The following is a 23,878-nucleotide window of genomic DNA, read 5'->3' as shown; positions in this document are numbered from 1 at the left end:
CTTTCACCAGATTAGCATTACCACAATATCTGTCTTGGAGATCAAGTTACACAGGGGAAAGCTGGAGGAAGAACATCCTCTTCTTACAGATGTTTTGGATGTATTGTATTGTTGTCCTTCTCTCCAGGAGGATTATATTGACTTCCTCAGATGCACACTAGATTTTAGCAAAGAGGATCACTGCTGTCAACAACTGCCTTGCAAAAAGGCCTCTTTCTGACAGCTGAGTCAACGTAGTAGATAAGTTAGTCAGTTCTTGTGAAAGACACTGGATTGACACCAGTGGAAACAAAAGCCCCTCTATTTATTACATTATCATCCAGAGAATGAGCACTGCACAAGGAGAGGCAGAACAAGCTCCCCCACCCAGTCCCATCAAGGTGCTCCAGTAATGCTATTCCAAGCCTTGGCCACCTATGAGGGTGCATGTGAGGTGGACACTGTCAGGGTTCCTTCTCCACTCTGAACTCTGCGGTACTGATGTGGGGACCCGCATGAAAGACCCCATAAGCTTATTCTTACCAGCTTAGGTTAAAACTTTCCCAAAGCACAGATTCCTTTCTTGCCTTGGGATCACTGCCACCGCCAAGTGATTTAACAAACAATCAGGGAAAGGGCCACTTAGAGTCCTATTCCCCCAAAATATTTCCCCAAGCCTACACCCCCTTTCCTGGGGAAGGCTTGAGCATATATCCTCACCAATTGGTTACAAAGGGACTACAGACTCAAACCCCTAGGTCTTAGAACAATGGAAAAATTAGTCAGGTTCTTAAAAGAAGGATTTTTTTAAAGAGAAAAAGGTAAAAGAGTCACCTCTGTAAACTTAGGCTGGTAGTTAACCTTACAGAGTAGCAGAAAATTCAAAGAGCACAGAGGAACCCCCTCTAGCCTTAGTTTCAAAGTTACAACAAAACAGGGATAAACCTCCCTCTAGCAAAGGGAAAATTCACAAGTTGAGAAAACAAAGGTAAACTAATACGCCTTGCCTGGCTGTTACTTACAAGTTTGAAATATGAGGGACTTGTTTTAGAAAGATTTGGAGAACATGGATTGATGTCCGGTCCCTCTTAGTCCCAAGAGCGAATGGCCACAGAAACAAAGAACCCAAAACAAAACCTCTCCCCACCCACCAGATTTGAAAGTATCTTTTGTCCCCATTGGTTCCTTTGGTCAGGTGCCAGCCAGGTTACTTGAGCTTCTTAACCCCTTACAGGTAAGGAGGAATTTAGGCTACCCCTATGGTTATGACAGACACTTATTAGGAACTTATCAGACCACCTACTCATGTCACAGTGGCCTCTGGATAGCCATTAGATGGTAAGAATGTGTAGCTATAGTCAGAAGCATGACTCTGTAAAGATGGCACCTTCTTATTCAACCTAAGGGGCCAGAACTTCACCTACCACCATTGGCATTGGTGCTACCAATTTACTCCAGTTGAGGAGCTGGCCCAATGCATCTGTCCAGTGTGTGGCTTCAAGTCATAACTGTGTCAAACAAGTTATTATTGCTGATAGCACTGTTAAGCAAGAGGGGGGGCACTCTTAGCAGTGCAAACAGACAGCGGATAGGATTGGATTCTGCCTAACACTTGGTCAGCAAAGTTATTAATGATGTTATAGGCTGAGATTGTCAAAGACACTTAAAGGATTTGGACATTTAATTCCCATTAAAATGAATGGAAATTGGGTGTCCAAATCTTTTCAGTGGCTTTGGAAATTTCAGCCCTGATGACAATTCTTTATTAGCGTATGATGGTGTGAGAGGCAGAGAGAACACAGGGCCCAGGCAGAAGCTCCAGTGTGGTGGTGAAAGAAGAAGCAGCACAAGAATCTGAGATCATAATTTTAACTAAGTCTCTTTTCTGACTATGATAGTCTGAATTTTCATTTAGATTAAGGCCCCTTTACACAGCTCTGGCCCTGTAAAGGAGCTTTCTTTACACTGCCAGAGTGGCGTAAATTGACTTTAATATAAATGAGGATCAGGCTGAATCACTCTAAAGCCAGCTGCTCCTTTAGCATAGTATCTGTCTCCATATTAATTGATAGGCAGTCTGTGCCCTGTGATTTATAATAAAAGGGAATGAGGGGCTCTGAACAAATCCAAAGAAGAGCTATTGATTTGCAAATAGTTTAAAAGAACATTCTGGGGTCACAGGATGACCCCTTTTCAGCTCTGACATTTTATATCAGGAAGAATCCTATTGAGTGGGGAGTTTTCACGCTAAACAGTGTTTTGTCTTGTTTCATAAATAAGTTGAATAGCTTAATTGACTGACACTCACCACACTTTCTCAGCTTCCTCAGACTCAGAAGTACACTGCTGTTTCCTGCCATAAATAATCTGAACTTTTAATCAGCTGCCAGGGACAAAAAGGAACTGAAAATTCTTCATACAAGTGCTGCAATCTGGCTGATAAGTAACTGTGGCTTGTTAAAAAATAGCAGGTATTTGATATAACCAGGTATTAATTTTCTTCCTGTGGTAGCAATAGCCATTTCAGATCAGATGATCTCAAAACAACACATACCCAGGGGAGCTCACAGGGATGAAGAGACCAGTTTGGTCCAGCAGATGGTACTCAGATGGATGGTGTTAAAGATGCAGGGTGTGAAGCATGCAAGTAAAATGAATGTTCTGCTGAGCCATCTCACTAACTAACTAGGGAATGACACCACTATAAAGGAGAAGATTTGGGAGTACCACTTCAAGAAGGATTCTGATAAAATCTAATGTAAATTCAGGGTCACTCCATTGGCTTTGTTGGAATCGCTTACAGATGAGCACCAGGGGAGTTGAGCAAGGGTGCTGGAACAATTTGTACAGTGGGGCTGCTGAGAGCCATTGAACCAAACTGTAAACCCTGTAGATGATGGAAATCACTTCAAGCCAGGGAGTGCAGCACCCTTAGTTCCAGGACCTATGGAACTGAGATCAGAATTTAGCTTGTATTTGTAAGCAACGTCCATGGCTAGAGAAAGTGAGCATGTGTGCACTGGCTCCTGAACTTCTTTTTTAATCAGTGAGTAAGAGGAATGATTTTTCTGAGAGAAGAGCAGCTGAGAAACCTCTGTTAACCCCTCAAGTACTACTCTCATGGCATGGCCAAGGTCATGCTTTATGTAGACAATGCCCATGGCAGCTGAAAAGTTAATGAGGTTAAGCACAACTTTCACTTATTCTTGTTCCAGTTTCTGCTTCCCGCTCGCTCAGCAGGAAGAGGTTTGAAGAGACAAACAGATCTCCCATTCATTTATAAATCGAAGCCACAGCTCAGCAGAGTGGTCTAGTGGTTAGAACAGGTGAATGTAAGTCAAAACACCTGGATTATCTTCTCAGCCTTCCACTGACTTGCTATGAGATCTTTTATATATCTATAGTAGAATATGGTTGTTTTCCTTCCACAGCAAGAGAAAGCAGTTAAATTTGGTTTTTGGCTTTGATTCAGTCTCCCTCAAAAGAAATCTCTCCAAAGATGACCACCATATGCATACTCATCTGTAATTAATAAACATTTGGAAGGACACTTTCCCATTCACTATATAACATTATAGATGATCCCTTATTCCCGAGACATTTGCAAGCCTTGTCTTGTCAGAATTGAATTTACTACAGCTGATTACCCTGAGAATGCACTGACCTTCTTAGCTCCTGCTGTGGGATTTTTTTTTCCTCATGGCAGATAATATGGGGAGCAGAAATTGGGGACTCAGTGGTGGGATTATGTGATGCTAATGAGACAAAGCTTATTGTTGATGTTAGCAGTTATTACAAAAAAAAGTACATTATTCGGGACCGACAGACATCAGTTCATTATGCCAGGAAAGAAAGAATACATTTTGACAGCAGTAGCATCTATTTAAAATCTGGATCACATCTGGGGTCTCTCTGATGTAGAGCATATCTGATCAATCAGCATTATGTCTGTTCAGTTCCCAGACAAGTTAGAAGAAATTCATTATACTTTTGAAGTCTGCTCCTCTTACATCTGTTGCAAAATGAATAAGATTTTGTCACTGGATCTATTTTACTAGTGAAAAAAAGTATGATAATTAAAATAACTAGCTGGCTTCATATCTGAAGATATGAATAACTCTGAAATACTGGACATTTGCATACTGCGTTCACGTTATATGCCTCAGCCATTAATTGTTTTCTAGTTGATAAAATACTAAAGCTCCAATCCAGCAAACACCCTAAGCCTGCTTAAAGTCAATGGCAACACATTGCTTAACATTTAATGTGTGCATAAATGCTTGTAGGACTGGGGCCTAAGTAATCTCCTGCAAGATCTGCTCCCAAGTTTATAGCTGAAGCTAAGTTTATAATTTGCCATCAAGATGTAGAAAGAGCTCTTGTAGTTTGAACAAAAATGGTTCCAGTACCTTGGGTGCCAAGACAAGACAGCAAACATGCCCATACATTTGCAATGCTGTTTATTTTCAGCATCTCAACCCCCATTCGTACATCCATGTGGCCTGACTATGCCACCAATAATCAGCCTTACATAAAAATGAGTAAAGGAAATTTAGACTGCAGACCAGGAATTGTTTCCTAATATGGTGAAAGCCACCACAACCTATGGTAAGTTCTTCCAAAGGTTACCCTCACTGTTAAAAATTTGCACCTTATTTCTAGTTCGAAGTTGTCTAGCTTCCACTTCCAGCCATTGGACCTCAGCAGTAGAGCTGGGCAGAGAACGGAAATCCTCTGTGAAACCGAATTACAACTTTTCAAAATCTGGTTTCGTTCTGATTCAGAATGAAAACCAAACATTTCAAGGGTGGTTGTGGAATCCCCATCATTGTAGGTTTTTTAAGAACAGGTTAGACAAACACACATTGGGGTTGATAATTAAATTAATAGGCAGCAGGTTTAAAACAAACCTAAGCAAGTACTTCTTCACACAATGCACAGTCAGCCTGTGGAACTCATTGGCAGGGAATGTTGGGAAAGTCAAAAGTATAGCTGGGTTCAAAAGAGAAGTAGATAAGTTCATGGCTATTAGCCAAGATGATCAGGGATGCAACCCCATGCTCTGGGTGAATCTAAGCCTCTGACTGTCCGAAGCTGGGAATGGACAACAGGGGATGGATCACTCGATAATTGCCCTGTTCTGTTCATTCCCTCTGAGTCACCTGGCATTGGCCACTGTCAGAAGACAGGGTACTTGGCTAGATGTCTTGGTCTGACCCAGTATGGCTATTCTTATGTTCTTACAGCCCTACATTTCTATGATTCTATAAAGAAGAGATTTAAGTAGGCAATATGGGAGGAAAAGAACCAAGAGAAGTCCCCAGAAACAGATAAGTACTTTATATGAATCGGGGAGGGGGGTATAGGCATTGTAGTGGGAACAGGAGAACAAGTTCAGGGACATCCCTAGATCAGTCTTTACCATAACTGCCTCTGGCTTCCCAGGCTTCCTCCTGGCTCAGGACCCATTGGCTCCAGGGCTCTCAGGCTTCTCTTAGCCTTTAGCCCAGGAGAGGAAATACCCAGCTACCTCTCATCTGGGTCTCTACCCTGGCTCTCCTTCTCACTGCCCTGTGCTCCTTCCTTTATGAAGACCCAGCTCCGTCCAATCTGGGAGTGATCACCATTTCTGGCTAATAGCCACCCTCCACCAGTGCCACCCAGTGGCCTAATTGGGCTCAAGCTCCTGTTAACCCGTGGTTGACCATTATGGGGTTCATACGACCCATCACGCTCCCTCACAAGGGTATCAGATGGTGCCCTGGGGAGAGTGCAATCAGTAACTATGAGCTGTATTGAATTCCCTCACCCTGTGCTCTCATCACACACACTAGAGGTTGCAAATCAGACTAGTGTGAAAGAGCTGAGTTCAGTGGGGTAAAACCCCTTCCCCCAAGCTCAGGAGGATAACACATGGAGGCTTCTCACTGGGACTAGTTGCTGCATTGAATCTGGACCGCAGGGTTCACCCTCTGGCAACCGTCCAATGTGTACCTACAGGTTGCGTGTAAGGGGGGGAAGAGGGCATAACTCTTATGCAGGATAGACAGCAGTGCCCAGTCACTCCGTGCAAGCAGCAGGGGAGCAGTCACACTGTGCACTACAAAGGACTTAGTCTTGTGTTGGTCACAACAGTGAGGCAGAACCTTGTGTTTCCAATGGCACCTTGGCTTCAAGTACTCAGGTGGAAAGGAATGAAGGGGGAGAATCCCAGAGATATTTCACCCATGAGAGGGAAATCCATGTGCAAATTCATAAATATCTCCATGCTCCGTCATCCCCCTGGGTTTGTGCCCAGCAACTTTGTGGGAAGGGAACATAGATCTCCTTGATCTTGCAGACCATCCTGGCTTAACCCCCACCTCTGGGAAGGCTGAGGTGGGAAATGCTGAAGCTCTTCAGAATGTCACACATGGGGGCGCTGCCGATTTATCCCATTGCTGAATGCAGTTGCATGGAATAGAAAATGCACTGTCTGAAACATTGCCAGCTCCATGGGTTCGAGCACCAGGCATCAGATCCCCTCCCAATCATGTGTCTGGTGTAGAAATCAACAGATTACAAATCTGTACAAATCAGATTGTTGTTCTTCTACCTTTCAGCTTTTCAGGAGACCAATCAGGGAATTACAGGTTTCTGCCTACACCACGGCTGGGCAGGTGGTGAATTCCCAGGCAGGTTCTATGCCGGCTGAGTTCCCAGATGGCTGGACATGAAAAGTTTCAAAGTCCCAGCAAGCACATTGGAAATCCATGTTGACCTACTGGTCCCCTGTCTTACCCTGTACAGGCAGATTATGAGGGGAAGTGGAGGAAGGGCTCCCCAGGTGACTAGGGACCATTATATTTTCAGGGTGATCTGGCGCAGGTGGAAGCTGGGGCCAGAATCTGCTAGTAATGGAGGGATGGTATGCAAAAGGCAAGACTACTCTGGTTATCCAGAGGTCATTACACCTCCAGGGCACCATGGAGCATATGAAGAACTGGTGTCCACTGGTCCCAGGCAGCTGGTGCGTGAAAGGAAGCACCACTCTGAGCATCTTGTGGCCCTTAACCAATTTCAAAATCTCCAGGGGGGCTATTTGAAGTTCCACACTTATCTAAGGGTCCCCTGGGCAGGCCTGAATAGATAGTTGGAATCTGGTAACACTTCAAAGTGTCCATTCATCTGCGGTACCCCATTTGCTGTCATTTGGGGGTTCCAGAGGCTGCAGGTATCTGAGAAAGTTCCCTAAACCCCCCCAGAAAGAAGTAAAAGTCCTAATGTTTCCATAGAGGAACTGATTCTACAGATGTTTTCAGAGATTATTTGAATGAGGAATGTGGGAAGGGAGATAGGACCACGCAGAGCGTAGAAAAGGGGCCCAGGAGGGGGAACGACTATAGACTGGGGTAAAAGGGGAGACACACATTGGATGAGCCTCGAGGAGGGGGGAACTGGGACTTACTGGGCAAGGAGACTGGGACTAGGATAAGAAGTCTGAGAAGTGGAGATTATGGCTGACTAGGTGAGACATAGCCATGCTCAGACATGCCCTGGCTAGCATATTACCCCTCTGTCCAACCATCGTCTCAATATCTCACCAAAGAGGGGCATGTGCGATCTTTGCCAAAAGCTAAGAACTATCTGATTGCAATAGCTATTGCAAGAGATAAATTTAGAGTTACGTAATGTGGGATATTGTGTTCCAAACCAGACTGGAAGTGAAATTGGTCACCTGAAGTGGGGGAGTTTCAGAGCCAACTCAATGAACACTGAGAACAATCGAAATCCATGGACCCAGCCTAAGCCCCATGTTTACTGTCTGGACCAGTTGTAGGCTTGAGTGCTTACAAAGACAAAAGAGCCCCAAGAGAAGTCTCTGACCAGGGCACTTCTCTCCACCCCAGAGGCTAAGAGACAATAGTTTATAACTGTATAAAAGAAGAACAGGTACAAGACATTATCCATTACGGTGGAAACATTCTGCCAACGGGAGTGTCCCATGAAAGGTGGATCCCAGCTTTCTGGGCTGGACAAGTGCTGTAAGGACTGACCGTTGGTTGAGAAATACCTTCTTAGACACAAAAGTAACTTGTTAATAAGTATAGGTTGTAGATTGCATTGTATGTTTTCCTTTTGCCTGCAACCTTATGTTTCCAAACCCTTATACTTGCTTTCATTTGAATCTCTGCCTCAAGCTCTGTTAAATAAACATCAGTTTAGTTTTGCTACAGACACTTCTAAGTGAGTTGTGCTAAGGAGAGTGCTGAACTGAGGAGAAACTGGTGCAGTGGGGTGCACTGTTTCCATGGAGGCAGTGGACCAGTGTGCACTGGGGTTGTCCAGAAGATAATGGACTGGGCACGTGCGTGTAACAAAGTGGGGTGTATAAATTGCTAGCCTGCAGAGGGAAGACTTGTGGCGCCCAGAGCAGAGCGCTTGTGTTGCCAGCAACTGGTAGTTAGGGAGGGTTCCCTGGTGGCATAGGCAAGTCTCCCTCCTGCTATGAGCAGGTGGTAGCGGTTCACGCCGGACACTTCGGTAAACCCCCAAAAGGGTCACCAGAGGCAAGGAGAAGAAGACTGAGGCAAGGAGCCCAGGGTGGGAAAGAGAAAAGGACGGGGACAGCTTGGAAGGGATAGCGCTAAAGATGTCAAGCTTGGAACGAAGGGTCTCTGACCGCAGGAGAACACTTCCCTCCGGAGTCCGGAATGGAACCCAAGATTCCGGAGTCTCTCCATTGCTCAGCTTTCCACAAATAGCTGTGCGACCAGCTGAGCAGGATTGGAACAGTGGTCAGTAAATAAGACTTTGGGCCTCACACTGAACAACGAGGACAAAATAAAATATTGCATTTCTGCTCATTCAGTGAGGGGCATGGAATGAGGAAAAAGTAGTATGCAAATGTGATTAAAGACTATCATAATGCATACACACCAGGGGAACAAATTAAGGTTGCACAGACAGCCTTAAGTCTGGTTTTCCTAACTTTTCAGAGATCGAAATCAAAAGTATCCACTAATTTTGGGTGCCCAATTTGAGACACCTACGGACGGATTTTTCAAAGTACTTAGCATTGTCTAGCACATTATAAGATCAAAGCACAGCTCCCATTGATTTCAGTTGCAGCTGTGAGCATTCAGCACTTCTGCAAATCAAATCCCAGGATTTAAAGTCAGGCTCCCAGAAAATGGGAAACACAAATTAGTGATCACCTATGAAAAGTTTGATTTAAGTGACTTACCCAGCACCACATAGGAACTTTGTGGCAGAGGCAGGATTAGAATCCAATTCTCCAGGGTATCATTCAACAGCCTTGACCATGAGACCATCCTTTCTCTTCCTGAAATCCCCCTGTATACCTTCCTTCATCTTCAACAAATGAGGCAGGGGTCTTGTGGAAAAAAATGATATGTGATCATCTAATTAAAGACTTTGTCATAATGCATACACACAAGGGGTGGGTGGGTTAAAGTTGCACAGACAGCCTTAATTCTGGCATTTCCTAACTGCTGAGTGCTTCACCTTAATGTTCTTTTAATATAGTTTTTGTGTCTATTCTTATATACATTCTTTTACAGTCTCACCACCGTAGCATCTGGGCATATTCTGGTAGCGTTTTAAATAATGTAATTAACATCTGTCACATGTGATTCATTTTCTTTCTCTCATTTTCTCCCTAAGGGAGAAGTGTGTGTGCAGTGTAGTGTTTTGTTTTTGTAGCATTTGGGGTTTGGGGGTGGGGAGCTGGATATTTTAAATGTATACATTGTGTTCAGATGAGTCCAACAGAGTTCAGCTGGGAGTGGTAGGATAAAAGTGAGTAAAAGAATATGGTCCTTAGCATGCTGGGGAAAAGTGACAAATGGTGATATCTGTCTGACAATTTCTTTAGTCTTCCAAGAGAAGGAACAGAAGCCCTATCATACCTAAAATGCAAACAATTGAACAATAAGTTATTGGGTATGATTAGGGCCCTACCAAATTCACGGCCGTGAAAAACACGTCACGGACCATGAAATCTGATCTCCCCCATTAAATCTGGCTATTTTCAGAGAGGGGTAGGTCTGGAGGCACCCCAGCTGGAGGCTCCTACCATGTGCTGGGCTCCAGCTGCTAGTCCTGGCCCGGCCTGGGGAGGGATAGGACTTCCTCTTCCACTGCAGGGGCTGCTCCTGAAGCCAGGTCAGACCCACCTCTGGAAATCTCCCCCTGCTGCAGGAAGCTCCAGAGCTGCTGGCTGCAAGCCCAGCTCTGAAGGTAGGGCAGAAGGGAGGGTGGCTCTCAGCCCCTGACCCAAGTGGAGAGGCTGCAGCGCCAGCTGTCAGCCCCTGACCTGGGCGGAGAAGCTGCCGGGAAAACATGGACATATAGGAACCCACCCTCCATATCCTGAGACCCTCACTTCTGCGCTGCTGTTGGCGGCGGCACTGGCTTTAGAGCTGGGCACCCGGCCAGCAGCTGCTGCTCTCTGGCTACCAAGCTCTGAAGGCAGTGCCCCTGCCAGCAGCAGCGCAGAAGTAAGGGGGGCAATCCCACAATCCCCCCACAATAGCCTTGCGACTCTCCCATGACTGCCTTTTGGGTCAGGACCCCCACGGTTACAACACTGTGAAATTTCAGATATAAATATCTGAAACCCTGAAATGGACTATTTTTTAAATCCTATGACCGTGAAATTGACCAAAATGGACCGTGAATTTCGTAGGGCCCTAGGTATGATAGTGTTCAATTACAGAGCAAGGAAGAATAATTCCCTCCACTTCAGGCATCATCTGGTGAAATTCTATGGACACATGCAGGAGGACAGACTAGATTATCATAATTGTCCCTTCAGGCTTTAAAATCTATTAATCTATCTTGCAATGTCAGGAAGATGGACTAATGTGTCTTTTAAGTCTCTGATTTTATGGTTCTGTGATGTACTGGTGTCTGGTACTTTCAAGCAGACATTTTCAGAGATAATTTGGCAGTAAATAGGTCATTTGAAGTAAAAAAAACCAACTAAATAAATTTAATAATACTTCTTTGGGAGTATTTAATAATACTTCTCTTTAATAATACTTCTCTAATTCTGAAATTTCTTCTGACCTTCCCCTTCCACTGGCCTTCAGAGGCCAGGTGCAAAATTCTGATCTCAGTTATACCAGTGTAAATCTAGACCAACTCCACTGAACATCAGAGGCAGCAAAGGGAAAGGAAGGAGAATCAATGAGGAGGTGATTCCTTTAGATTTGGAAAGGAACTGATGGTCAAGAATGGCTTTTCCAAGGACAGTCACAGTAGGGTGAAAGGGTCAGTGTCAGTAGAGTTTCTCCAGCTTTATACCAGAGCAACTGAGATATGAGTTATGTCAGCAGAGAATGTGGCCCATTATCTCACAGTTAAATTGCAGCAAATATCCCTGTAACTCTAAGAGCCCCTCAATGCCAACTGGCAGAGAGCCCACCATACTGTAACTCATATCAGGCCTGACTCACTCATTGCCCCCACCCCCAGCACCCTGTTGTCATAATCTGTACCTGAAAGGTGTCGTGTAAGGTATCATATATAAACTGGTGACATACTGGTCCCAAAAATCGTTGCATGAGGTATGTGTAGGTTGTGTACAGAGTTATATGTGTGTGCAGAAAATATGTTCTTAAAATGTATTTGGGAGGCAGCGCTTATACCCAACTTGCTCGATAATGATCTAAAGCAGTGCGAATTGACACAGGTTCATTTTCATCATGTGAGTCAGATGCCACCAGCAGAAGGTTGATTTTCTTTTTTGGTGGTTCGGGTTCTGTAGTTTCTGCATCAAAATGTTGCTCTTTTAAGACTTCTGAAAGCATGCTCCACACCTCGTCCCACTCAGATTTTGAAAGGCACTTCAGATTCTTAAACCTTGGGTTGAGTGCTGTAGCTATTTTTAGAAATCTCACATTGGTACTTTCTGTGCTTTTTGTCAAATCTGCAGTGACGGTGTTCGGAAATCAAACAACATGTGCTGGGTCATCATCCGAGACTGCTATAATATGAAATATATGGCAGAATGCGGGTAAAACAGAACAGGAGACATTACAATTCTCCCCAAAGGAGTTCAGTCACAAACGAACTATTTTTTTAAAGATCATCAGCATAGAAGCATGTCCCCCAGAATGGTGGCGATGCACGAAGGGGCATACGAATGTTTAGCATATCTGGCATGTAAATACCTTGCAACGCCGGCTACAAAAGTGCCATAGGAATGCCTGTTCTCACTTTCAGGTGACATTGTAAATAAGAAGCAGGCAGCATTATCTCCCGTAAATGTAAACAAACTTGTTTGTCTTATAGATTGACTGAACAAGACGTAGGACTGACTGGACTTGTAGGCCCTGAAGTTTTACATTGTTTTGTTTTTGAGTGCAGTTATGTAACAAAAAAAAATTACATTTGTAAGTTACACTTTCACGATAGAGATTGTACTACAGTACTTGTGTCATAAATATAAAGGGAAGGGAAACCACCTTTCTGTATACAGTGCTATAAAATCCCTCCTGGTCAGAGACAAAACCTTTCACCTGTAAAGGGTTAAGAAGCTAAGGTAACCTCGCTGGCACCTGACCCAAAATGACCAATGAGGGGACAAGATACTTTCAAATCTGGAGGTGGTGGGGGGGAACAAAGGGTCTGTCTGTCTATTTGTTGCTTTTGCTGGGAACAGATCAGGAATGCAGCCTTCCAATTCCTGTTAAGTTAGTAAGTAATCTAGCTAGAAAATGCATTAGATTTCCTTTTGTTTAATGGCTGGTAAAATAAGCTGTGCTGGAGGGAATGTATATTCCTGTTTTTGTGTCTTTTTGTAACTTAAGGTTTTGCCTAGAGGGATTCTCTATGTTTTGAATCTGATTACACAGTAAGGTATTTACCATCCTGATTTTACAGAGGTGATTCTTTTACCTTTTCTTTAATTAAAATTCTTCTTTTAAGAACCTGATTGATTTTTCATTGTTCTTAAGATCCGGGTTTGGGTCTGTGTTCACCTCTACCAATTGGTGAGGATTATTATCAAACCTTCCCCAGGAAAGGGGGTGTAGGACTTGGCGGAAGACATCTCCGAATGGTGTCTTTCCCTGTTCTTTATTTAAAACACTTGGTGGTGGCAGTATACTGTTCAAGGACAAGGCAATGTTTGTACCTTGGGGAAGTTTTTAACCTAAGCTGGTAAGAATAAGCTTAGGGGGTCTTTCACCCTAGAGTTCAGAGTGGGGAAGGAACCTTGACAACTTGTATGAGGTGAATTGAAAAATACTATTTCTTTTGTTCATCATTTTTAGAGTGCAAATATTTGTAATAAAAACTAATATAAAGTGAGCACTGTATACTTTGTATTCTGTGTTGTAATAGAAATCAATATATTTGAAAATGCAGAAAAACATCCAAAACTATTTAACAAATTTCAATTGGTATTCTATTGTTTAACAAGGCGATTAATCGCGATTTGAATTAATCTCATGAGTTAACTGTGATTAATCGACAACCCTAGTTTGTGCCCATTACTAGGACAGAGAAAAGCCATTCAGGGGGAGTAGCCCCAAAACAAGATTGACTTGCGGTCTACTAGAAATGATGCATCTCCTGTAATAATGTATGTCACTAAAGTTGAAGGACGTTGATTTCTTAACTCCCTTAAGAAGAGCTACTCGGATCACTTTTAAGGAAGATGCTGGGCTAGCTCCTTGTCTGGTGTAAATCAGTACAGTTCCACTGACTGCACTGTAGTTATGTTGCTTTACATCAGCTGAGGATCTGGTCCACTCTTTCCTCTCCCCATTGTGCAGTGCTCCATGTGCCAAAGCCAGCCAGGCTCATTTGCAAACTGTTTCCAGACACTATTATGTCTGTCTGGTCCATGTTTTTTCCCTGTCTGACAGCCCTTGCATCCCATCACTCCTTCCCCGCCCTCCACGCCCACCCCCCTTGCATATTACAGCAGATTCTGCACATACAAGAATTGCAGTACAAACATCCCTTCAAACACACAACACCTGTTCTAAGGGCAACAGGCAGTGACAAGTATAACTACAATACCTGCTGAAGTTTCAGCATGCCAGTCATCCAGTTATGCTATTATTTGAAAGAGACTTCATTTCACCGCCACCCCTTTACTTTGAAAAGACAGTCACACTTTCTTGTTATGTTAACTTTTGATTAGGGAAAGGGAAACCAAGATAAGGGATATGAAGGCCTTCTTGGCAGCCTCCCTACTGCCACCTGCTCCTCTTTCCTCCATGGAAGGGCATAGATGAATACACAATGAGCTTATTTGTAACTTCTGTGTTTTCAGTTGCAAGCTGAGGATGTTTCTCTGTAGGAGAACATCAGTACTCCAAAACCCAGGAAGTGGCACTGAAATACCCCAGAAACCACAGCCAAGCAAGTATGATCATAAACAAGCAGTGCATGAGGGGACTTCCCTGTATCATATAGCGACATATAACCCAAGCTTCAGTTCATTTTCAATTTCAGTTTCTTTTTTGACATAACAGGGATTCAATGGTCACCAAAGTTGGCACAGTAAAACGAGTCTCCATGGTTTGGTTTCACAGACGTAACGTGGTTTTTCTGCTCTGCGGGGATTTTGTGTCATTGACCATTTTTAATTTGTGGGTGGTTTTCACTTATTGTAAGCAGAGCTGTTAGAATCCTGAGAAACAATATTTGCTGAACGATGTATTTAATGAACGTTGCCAGTCAAATTGCCAATGTGTTTCCAGAAGACTCCAAATCTAGAACAGCACATCAGCTAGCAATTATTTGTAGGGTTCATGGCTGAAAGAGGAATTCCCCCCAGCCAAAAAAAGGCCATAGCTTATATCCAGATCAGCTCTGATAAATTTCCCCAAGTCTTAAAGCCAAAATGATATCATTAGTTTGGAGACTTTATTAATGAAAATTCAAACAGAGCTGGTGGGGAAAAAGACCAATTGCTTTTTGCTGGATTTTTTAAAATTTTATTTTTCCCCTAAGTTGCCTGAGAAAATTAGTTCAGTTTTTCTTTTTAATGAAAAAGTGATTTTCTTTGTTTTTTGGTTAGAATGTTCCATTGTCAATTACAGAAAATGTTTGGTTTTCAGTTTCCAGTTGTGTTAACTAAGAACAGGATAATGCAAAAAAAATTCTGCAAAAAATGTGTGTTTTGATTGAAAAGCCACATTTCACTGAAAAATCTTGCCATGAAACATTTTTGACCCGCTCCAGATTCACATGAGCCTACAGAAGTGGTGTGTAAAATAGCTTGTACACTGCCTAGCACAATGGGTTCCTGGTTCATGACTTGGATTCCTAGATGCTACTACAATACAAATAATAATAAATAATAATAATAGTAATAATAATAAATAACTTGCTGCTTTTGCTGGCTGAACATTGGAATCTAGACTGAAAACTGTGGGCACTCCCATTTGACCCAAACAGCTACAGTGAGACATGGCCCTGCAGTTACGGCAGATCAGAAGAGAAAGCCGGCCCTTAGGAAGAAGAGCCTTGCTAAGCACCTGCGGTGGATCTCATTGGCCCAGCTTCTTGCACAGGTTATGGATCCAGAGGACATCCGATGATGGCCACTGAATTCACTCATTTTTAAAATAGTGGGCCAGAAATTCAGCTGGTATAAATCAATGTAGCTGCCCTGAACTCAAACAACACTGATTTCCACCAGTTGAGGACTCAACGTAGTGTCTTTTACATAACTTTTTTCATGCGGCACATATTTTCCAAGAAAACCAAAGCTGTGTGTCACTCTAGATGCTGCATAATACAGTATGTGCTACAACTTCAGAAACACACTGACATGTACAACAGCCTCTTGAATAACAAGACAGAAGGACTCACGGCCCAACCTTGTTCCCACTGAATACTTTTGTTAAAGTGCCAGTACTCTTCTTGCTAGCTCACCCTCTGCCCCTTTGAGGACTTGCATTGGGGAAAATTTTGTGATTTGCATCAAAAAGTAGGATGAGAGGAAAGGGGTATTTCTTTGTCCTTTCGGTTGCGGGTTTTGTTTCCTTAATTCCTAAAAGGATGGATTTTTTAAAATCTGCTAACGTGTGAAATTTATTTGTGTTTAAATGCAAGAAGTATTTTGAACTACGGAGGCAAAAGTGTTCAGAAAAGTTTATGAGACCTATATTTAGCCTTTTTGTCTAAGATCATAGTAGGTTATATCTGAGTCATGCATTGCCAGAGTGAACATATCAGCTATTTCAAGCAGCTCCAGAAGGTTAATGAACAATAGCCTCCCTGCAGTATAATTTGGGATAAGGTTCAGACTTCTGAGTCAGCAGCTGCTTGTGCTCTAGTCTAGAGGGGATGTGATTTCTGTGAGATAGCCCCAGTGCTTGCACTTACAGTAACATGTCAGCAGTACAGCAGGGAAAGGTGATCATACCAGCCTTGATAGTGCTCTACAACTCTGCTAATCAGAGGTCCCTGTGCAGACAAAAATAGATGGACTTCTGGGCTGTTGCTCAAGCCTACACGCTGCCTTCAGCACCGTGCACGTGTAAGGTGCTGTATAAATAAGGCTGCACATGTTGGGCCCCAGGGAAAATTGTGGAAGGGAGGCAAAACTTAAAACCTCAGAGGGTGTTGGTGTAAAAGCCAGGATTAGAAAGCAGCAGCACCTTGCTTCTCCCACTCTTCTCAGGCCCTGAGAGCATGCCACTCTCTGTGCACTGTATATGGCTGTGAACATTCATGCTGTTAACTCCCACGTGCCATGCAAGATTCCCTGCAGTAGCTATAGAGATCAATTAGAAAGTGCCAGTGTGAGAAGAGATGCCACCAAAGATAAGCCTGCAAGGGGAACTCCCAGGAAAATTCCATCCCACTATAAACTACTGTATCTGCTCAGTGGTGCAGCTTCTGTCCCCACTTAAATGTAACTGAGTGAAGAATCTGTTTCACTCCTAACTCCCCCACTCCACAGATTTCAATACTCTTACAGTAAATAGCACCTTACTCCACCGCCTGCAGGGGGACTACATGTGGAGAAAGATGCTACCAGTCTGAACAACGTGATCAGAACTGGACTCTAATTTTTTTTCTGTGACTAGCGTTTATTGTTATTAGTGTTACAGTAGCACCTAGAAACCCCAACCACGTTTGGGACTCCATTGCACGAGGCTCTGTGCAAACATAGAGAGAGAGGCAGTCCCTGCCCTGAAAAGCTCACAATTTAAATAGAGAAAACAGGTGCGAGGGAACTGGGGCCCAGATTTTACTACCCTTATACACTCTAAATAGTACCTTACTCCTTGAATTCAATGGAACAACTGAAGGAGTAAGGTGCTACCCAGTGAGATAAAGAGTAGTAGAAACTGCCCCTGTATTAAGGCTTACCATTTACCTTAGTCCTCAGCCTTGACCCCTTTTTGCAGTTGGATGTTCTAGGACTGTCACAAGAAATGGCACATAATACCCATCATGCATTCACCACTCAATATATTTTTAAATAATTCCATTCCTTCAGCAATATGCAGCATTTAGCCAATTAGATCGCTCTGCCTGTCTTAAAGAGGATGAAGTCAGCATTTAAGTAGATCCTTGATAAAAACAGAAAATCATAAAATCCCAAGAGCTATTTTGGTCAAACCTCTGACTTTAAATGGAGTGGGTGCTAGAAGAGATCACTGACTCCATTACAAGTAAAAGCCCCATTTAGAGCAGATAGATGAGCTGACTCAAAGAGCTTAGTTTCCGTTTTAACATGGAGCTTTATTAATCTTCTTTTACAGTAAATACTCTCAACAAGGTATAAAACGCCTCATCGTGTGTGAATATCCCAAAGCTGCTTACAAGATAATCAATTAACCCCTGACCTTCTCTGTCTTCTCCCTGTTCTGAGAATATAACCATTAACTGTGTCTATATTTGTGTGCGTCAATCAGAATACAAACACCTGTGTATGAAAACGCAGCCACAGAACACATTTTGTATCACGAAGCTGGTGTCCATTTAGTGGACGTGTGTTAACAGTGAGTTGGGTTACAGAATCGTGCCCCTGAAACCTGTCTGTATCAGTGTGTAGTGTAGCCCCTCCCCCCAGAGTATCTGAGCCACGGGAACGATTTCTTTTTCCTCACAACGCCCTGGGGGAGGTAGGGAAGTATTATCATCCCCCCTTTACAGTCAAGGCATTACACGATCTAGTCAAGGCATTACACGATCTAGTGGCTGGAAGCTGCAAGTAGACAAGTTCAGACTGGAAGTAAGAGGCACATTTTTAAGAGTGAGGCCTAAGTAACATTACGCACCTAGGGATGTGCTAGAGTCTCCAACCCTTGAAGTCTTTAACTCAAGACTGGGTGTCATCCTTAAAGATAAGCTGTAACTTAACCAGACATTACAAGCTTGATTTAGAGTGAAATTCTATGGCCTGTGTTATGCAGAGGTCAAACTAGATGATCATAGTGATTTCTTCTGGCCTTAAAATCTATGCATTTATGACAAATAATTGGCGATCCCCAGAACTTTATATAGATAGTTTGTGCTCTAAGCAGTTTGACTTGTGTCAGCATATAAGTCCTTTTACTTCTGTTGTGGGTCCTGGTAGGCGTCACTGTTCCATACACACCGCCTTGCAGTCTTTTATCTTCAAGAGAATGTCCTGCTTGGTAAGATACTGGCCGGAGCCTCTTTCTCCAATCACCTTCTTACCAGACCACAGCAAGTATTGGATCCATAGTTGGATTGGCAGCCAGTTGGGTATCAGCTGCAAAATCCTTCTTGACAGAGCACCTCCCAAATTACCTACAGGATGCATACAAGGTCACCGCTCTTGGGAGAAATGTTAAAAAAAGAATTTCCTAATGCTGCTGTGCTCATGTCATCCTGACAAGCCAAGTGCACTCAGGTCAGGTCAGTACTTGCACCACACAGTTCCTAGCAGCACCTGGGATGCTGGTCTGGTGATTAAGGCTACGTTTGTGTCACAGAGGTCATGGAAGTCACGGAATTCCTGACTTCCAGAGACCTCCATGACATCCTTTGCTTCAGACCCAGGGGCTGCAGGACCCTGGAGCTGACAGCCAGTGGGGCCCTGGCAGGTTCCAGCAACAGGCAACAGCAGTGACAAGCGACAGGGGGCCCCCTCCAAAGTTCCAGCGACAGGTGACAGATGCCTAAGGGGGCCCTCCTCAGAGTTCCAGTGATGGGCGACAGCTTCGCCTGGGGCCCTGGGGGGAGAGGGACGCCTCGGGTGAGCGGCTCGGGGTGCCCCATTTTCTCATTTTGGGAAATATTGTCACCCTGCAGCTCCCAACCACCGTGGGCGGAGGGGGAACCTCACAGCTCCCAGTTACCCCAGTGGTGGGGAAAACCCTGGAGCCCCAGCAGCAAAAGTTACAGACAGGTCACGGCTTCCATGAATTTTTGTTTATTGCCCGTGACCTGTCCATGACTTTTACTAAAAATAACCATGACAAAAAGCTTAGCCTTACTAGTGATTTAGTTGACGATGCCCTTCTCTGAGAGTCACTAGTCTCACCAATGTCCCATGAGATTAAACCTAAAATTGCAGTCCATGACTTGTAACGGGGTTAACCCAGCTGTCTTGATCGGATTCCTATTCTGCCTACCTCACCTACATTCTCTCTGCCATCTCAGTTAGAATATTACCTTCTTTGCCTATACTGTTGTATGTGATTTAAAACAGTCACTATGTTTCCCCTCCGAAAGGGGTATACTGCAGTGGAAGGGTTAGTGATGCCTGTTTATAATCTGAAAAGCCTCTGGGATCTTTTGAGATACAAGGTACAATATAAGTACCAGAAATGGCCCAGAAGGCACCTTTCAGAGCTAGTACAGAAAAGAGTTTGGGGATGACACCGAGTCAGAGCCAGGGTTTGGATTCAGGCTCAGATTCGACACAGCAGCAGTCTCACGCCCAGTCCTTATGAAATTTCAGCTGTTGAGATGAGATCGCTGTTATTTTGGGCTGAAGTCTCTCTGTTCTCGAGAGAATGTGGCCACGTGTGGACTGAAGCCAGGAAAGAGTTTGGGCTCTGACCCATTTGGACACTTTCATTCGAATTCGTAACTCCCCCTCCAGGAAATTCAGTGGGAGTCACCAGCCCTGGGTCTGCCAAATGGCTGTGAAATTGCCCTCCTGACAGGCTGGAAGTTCTACCTGTCCGATTTCCATGTTTTTGAATGTATGAGTGAATTTTAAAATGCAGTAAAGTGAGGGACTGATTGGTTTAAGCTACACATAGGATGAAGTTCCATTCCCCTGCCTTGTCCATAGCCAGGCCTGGCCTAACGCTCAGTGGGGAATGCTACCACCCCGTGGTGTGGGATGAGAGGCTGTGCACCGTGCAGCATACTCTACTTAGGCTCTAGCTGTGGGCATGTGTTTGGGGGCCTTTGTGGGTGGGAACAGTGGGGGCATGGGCCAGTGGGTCTGTCGACCACATGAATCCACCCAGGTCCCATGTTGGAGTGATGGGAGCCACTTCTGTAGCTGGAATACATCATGGTCTAGATGTGCAGGTGCACCACACCCTTCTTCCAGGTTGGAAGGGGAGATCCCACCTCCCCCAGCCCGAGCATGCAGCCTTTGTACAGGGTGCACAAACGTCACCCACAATGTGAGCAGAGGCCAGTGCACCTCCGGCCCGACCTGCAGCATTTTGTGCTATTCCATTTCTGGTCTAAGATGGCCAAAACACTGTGAAGGTGAGTGCTTTAACCAATGCTAGAAGCACCTAGCCCTCACCCCCTGGTATGCTACAGAGCTAGCAGAGAGCGAGTGCTCTGATTCACAGGCACTGGAGTGCTGGAAGAGTACATGAGAAATTGTTCTGTACAAGCTGTGGCTTCCGCATCAGCGGACCACATAACGGGACTGTAACAAACGAGTGCTCTTTGAGCAGCGTCGGGAACTGCGGGGATCCCAAGTTAATGTAGTTACCATTCAGTTATAAATAGCGTCCGTGGGTGGAAGCTCCTGGTTTAATTTTTGTTCAAGAACAAAACATTCTGAAAATCTGTCGCCTTTATTCCGTGCAATTCTTTCTATTGCTCCCTGAAAAGCCATGCACGTGGGCGGTGCCTGGTTGCCAGCCCTGGAGGATGACGTCCTCTCTTCATCCCGGGGGTGAAGTGGGTTGCACATCCCACTCTGTGGCTGATCTACAGAGCATATTCGGCTGCTACTGCTCTCAAGTTCTGGCTAACGGGTTTAGTCCTGTTGCTCAAGCAATAGGGGGCTCTCTTTTGGAGCTAACGGTCCTGGTTCTGTCCTCACTTGCAGGGCCAGCCTTAGGGAAAATGGCACCCTGGGCACACTTGTATTTTGGCGCCCCTGGCCCCTGTTGCCTCCCCAGGCTCCCCATCATCCCCCCAGGCTCCTGCTGCCTCCCCATCCATCCCCACTCCTGGTCCCCACTGCCTCCTCAGGCTCCCCACGCCTCCCCCTTCATCCCCAGGTCCCACTGCTTCCCTCCCCCATTACCCCAAGCTCCCTTCCATAGTCTCACACCCCAGGCCTGCCCCACTCCTTGCCTCTTGACCACAGCGCCCGCCCGCCCCCCCCGCCCATGACGCCCACCTGCAAGGCAGCCCTGCTCACTTGTAACCACCCAACCAGGAGCCTGTGATAAGTGATAGCTCATCTGGTGATTTGAACTGCTGGGGAGCTCAGATGCTTGGGGCAAGCTTCCCTGGGCACAGAGACCATGGTCTGCAGAAGACATCCTCTCTACTGAGACTGCCAAAAAAGGTGCTAAGTGTGGAGGAGGTTTTGTGATGTGGGCATATGCCCATTGGGATTCAAAACTAGTGAAGTAACTAGTCATCATTTATCGTAGGCCCCAGGATGTGCTAGATTCCAGACATTCAAGAAATGATAGTCCCTGAGCAAGGGGCTCATAGTATGAGTTTCATCTAAGCTGATTTGGACTCCCCTTCCTCACATTTCCAGTGTAATCTCAGAATGATACAATTTGACATGAGTGTCTCAACTCGGATTTTGGTGTTTTCCTGGCTTACAAAGCACTGCTGACTAAACTACATTGCTAGGACCCATAAAACATGCTAACACTGAAGTAATGCTAAAACGCACTGGGTTTATTTTGAGCTTTGACTGTGTGGGATGGGTTTCAGAAGAAATCAAAACTTAACAGAGCAAAACCGTGCAAACTGAAAGCGATGAGAAAAACTTCCCCAAAGCCACATCCACCATTACTGTTGAGCTTTGCACAGCTGTTACTGAAAACACCCACATGGTTCACCCAGGCCACTGAGCCGTTGTTACAGCTTTGAGTATGTAACCACCTAATCCCCATTTGAACAAATGGCCTAGCAATGGTGATCTAAAATATTCATACAGCTGCCATTAGCTGAACGCCTCACAGTCTTTTAATGTATTTAAACTATGTCTGTTCACACCATCCCTGAGAGGTTCCCTGTTATCCTCACTTTACAGATAGGAAGCTGAGGCACAAAGAGACTAAGTGACTTGCTCAAGGTCGCATAAGTTGTCTGTGGCAGATCAGGGAACTGAACTCAGTCTTTCATGTCCCAGACTAGCACCCTAACTACTAGACCATTCTTTCTCTTTAGATGACAATCTCTATATCTCATTACTTATTCCCTGATCCAATTCTTGTTTCTCAGTAGCCTTTTCGATCAATGGAACATACGAAAACATTTAAATCCAAGGAAAGAGCCTTCTGAAGATGGCCAGTCCCTACCCCTTCCACCTAGGAGGGGTGAAATCTCAGCCCCACACGTGGCTCTTAGGGGCATAGTCTGGCCATTCCAGTGCAGTTTGCCATCAGGTCACATGAAGTATTTTTCATGGGGATGCTAATATAAGGGGTTTGAGAACATGGTGGAGAAGACTGCTGGACAGTGCAAATGCAGTAGGCATGGTTCCTCTAAGTGCTGCAGAGACAAGCAGGAGGGAGCATTTGATGAACTGAAAATTCATTCCTCGTCACATCAATTGTCTTTGGCAAGAAAATAAATATTCTAATAAGTAGCAAATAGATGGCAAAGCTACATCCATTAGCTAGTCCCTCCTTCAGTGGGTTCTCAATTCTTCCAAGCAGCAAGGTCCAAGAAAGCAGTCACTGGTGTATGTTTCAGCCATTGTAACGTTGTGGGATCTTTATCCATGCAAGCCAAGGGAGACGGTGATCCATACTAAGCTTGCTGGAGCACAGCGATCCTCTTCATTCCAAATGGGGACTAGAAAGGAACTTTATGACTTTATTCACACAGTTTCCAAACAATCAGTTGTGTTTGTACAGGCTTTTTTAATTTTATTTTAAATGTTGACACATATTTCAGCTGCAATTACAGAGTGTGCCCAGAAGGTGGCATTTATTCAGTTGTTAAGATCTGGAAATCTACATACAGTAAAAAGAGAGATTAGGTGCATCTGGACTGTGTGTCATGAGAACTTACTAAACAAGGCAGCACTTTGTTACAATAACTCTAAGGAGTCTGAATTCCACGTGGAGCTCTTAAGTGCAGCAAAGAAAACAAAAAGTGTTTTAAGACAAAAGGAAAAGAAGAAAAGGGCTGAGCAGAGATTATCTTTACTTTTTAGTCCTACCATGGATCTTTTGTGCTTGTGAAAAAATTTTCTTAGGGCCATAGATAAGCCGAAACCAGAACCCCAGAGCCAGGCAGCCCTGAACTTTGGGAAAGCGTGTCTAGATCTAAACTTTGCACCTGGACTCATTTTTGCCACTGTGTTGCTCCAGCAACACGGCACTTTGAGAACAAAAAGTAAAACCTCTAATCACAACCACCCCCCAAAAAATGCACTGTTAATGTATAGGGCCCAAATTGCCATTGCACTGAAGCTGAAGGAAGCTGTTTGCCTAAAGCCTGGCTCCCAAAGAAAAGGGGCCTGATCCCTCAGAGTGCAAGACACCCA

General features: G+C 44.4%; 1 long non-coding RNA gene across 1 annotated transcript in view; it reads right to left on the bottom strand.

The window, feature by feature from the left end:
• Positions 1-23,878, bottom strand: part of LOC141985995 (uncharacterized) — a 59,787-nt gene that overhangs the window by 4,886 nt on the left and 31,023 nt on the right. The window contains exon 3 of the long non-coding RNA XR_012639093.1: positions 9,206-9,355. This is a non-coding gene — a long non-coding RNA (uncharacterized LOC141985995). The remainder of the gene's footprint in view (positions 1-9,205; positions 9,356-23,878) is intronic.

This window comes from Natator depressus, chromosome 4 (assembly GCF_965152275.1).
Source record: "Natator depressus isolate rNatDep1 chromosome 4, rNatDep2.hap1, whole genome shotgun sequence".
Classification (NCBI taxonomy): Eukaryota; Metazoa; Chordata; order Testudines; family Cheloniidae; genus Natator; species Natator depressus.
This window is presented reverse-complemented; position numbering and strand designations above follow the sequence as displayed.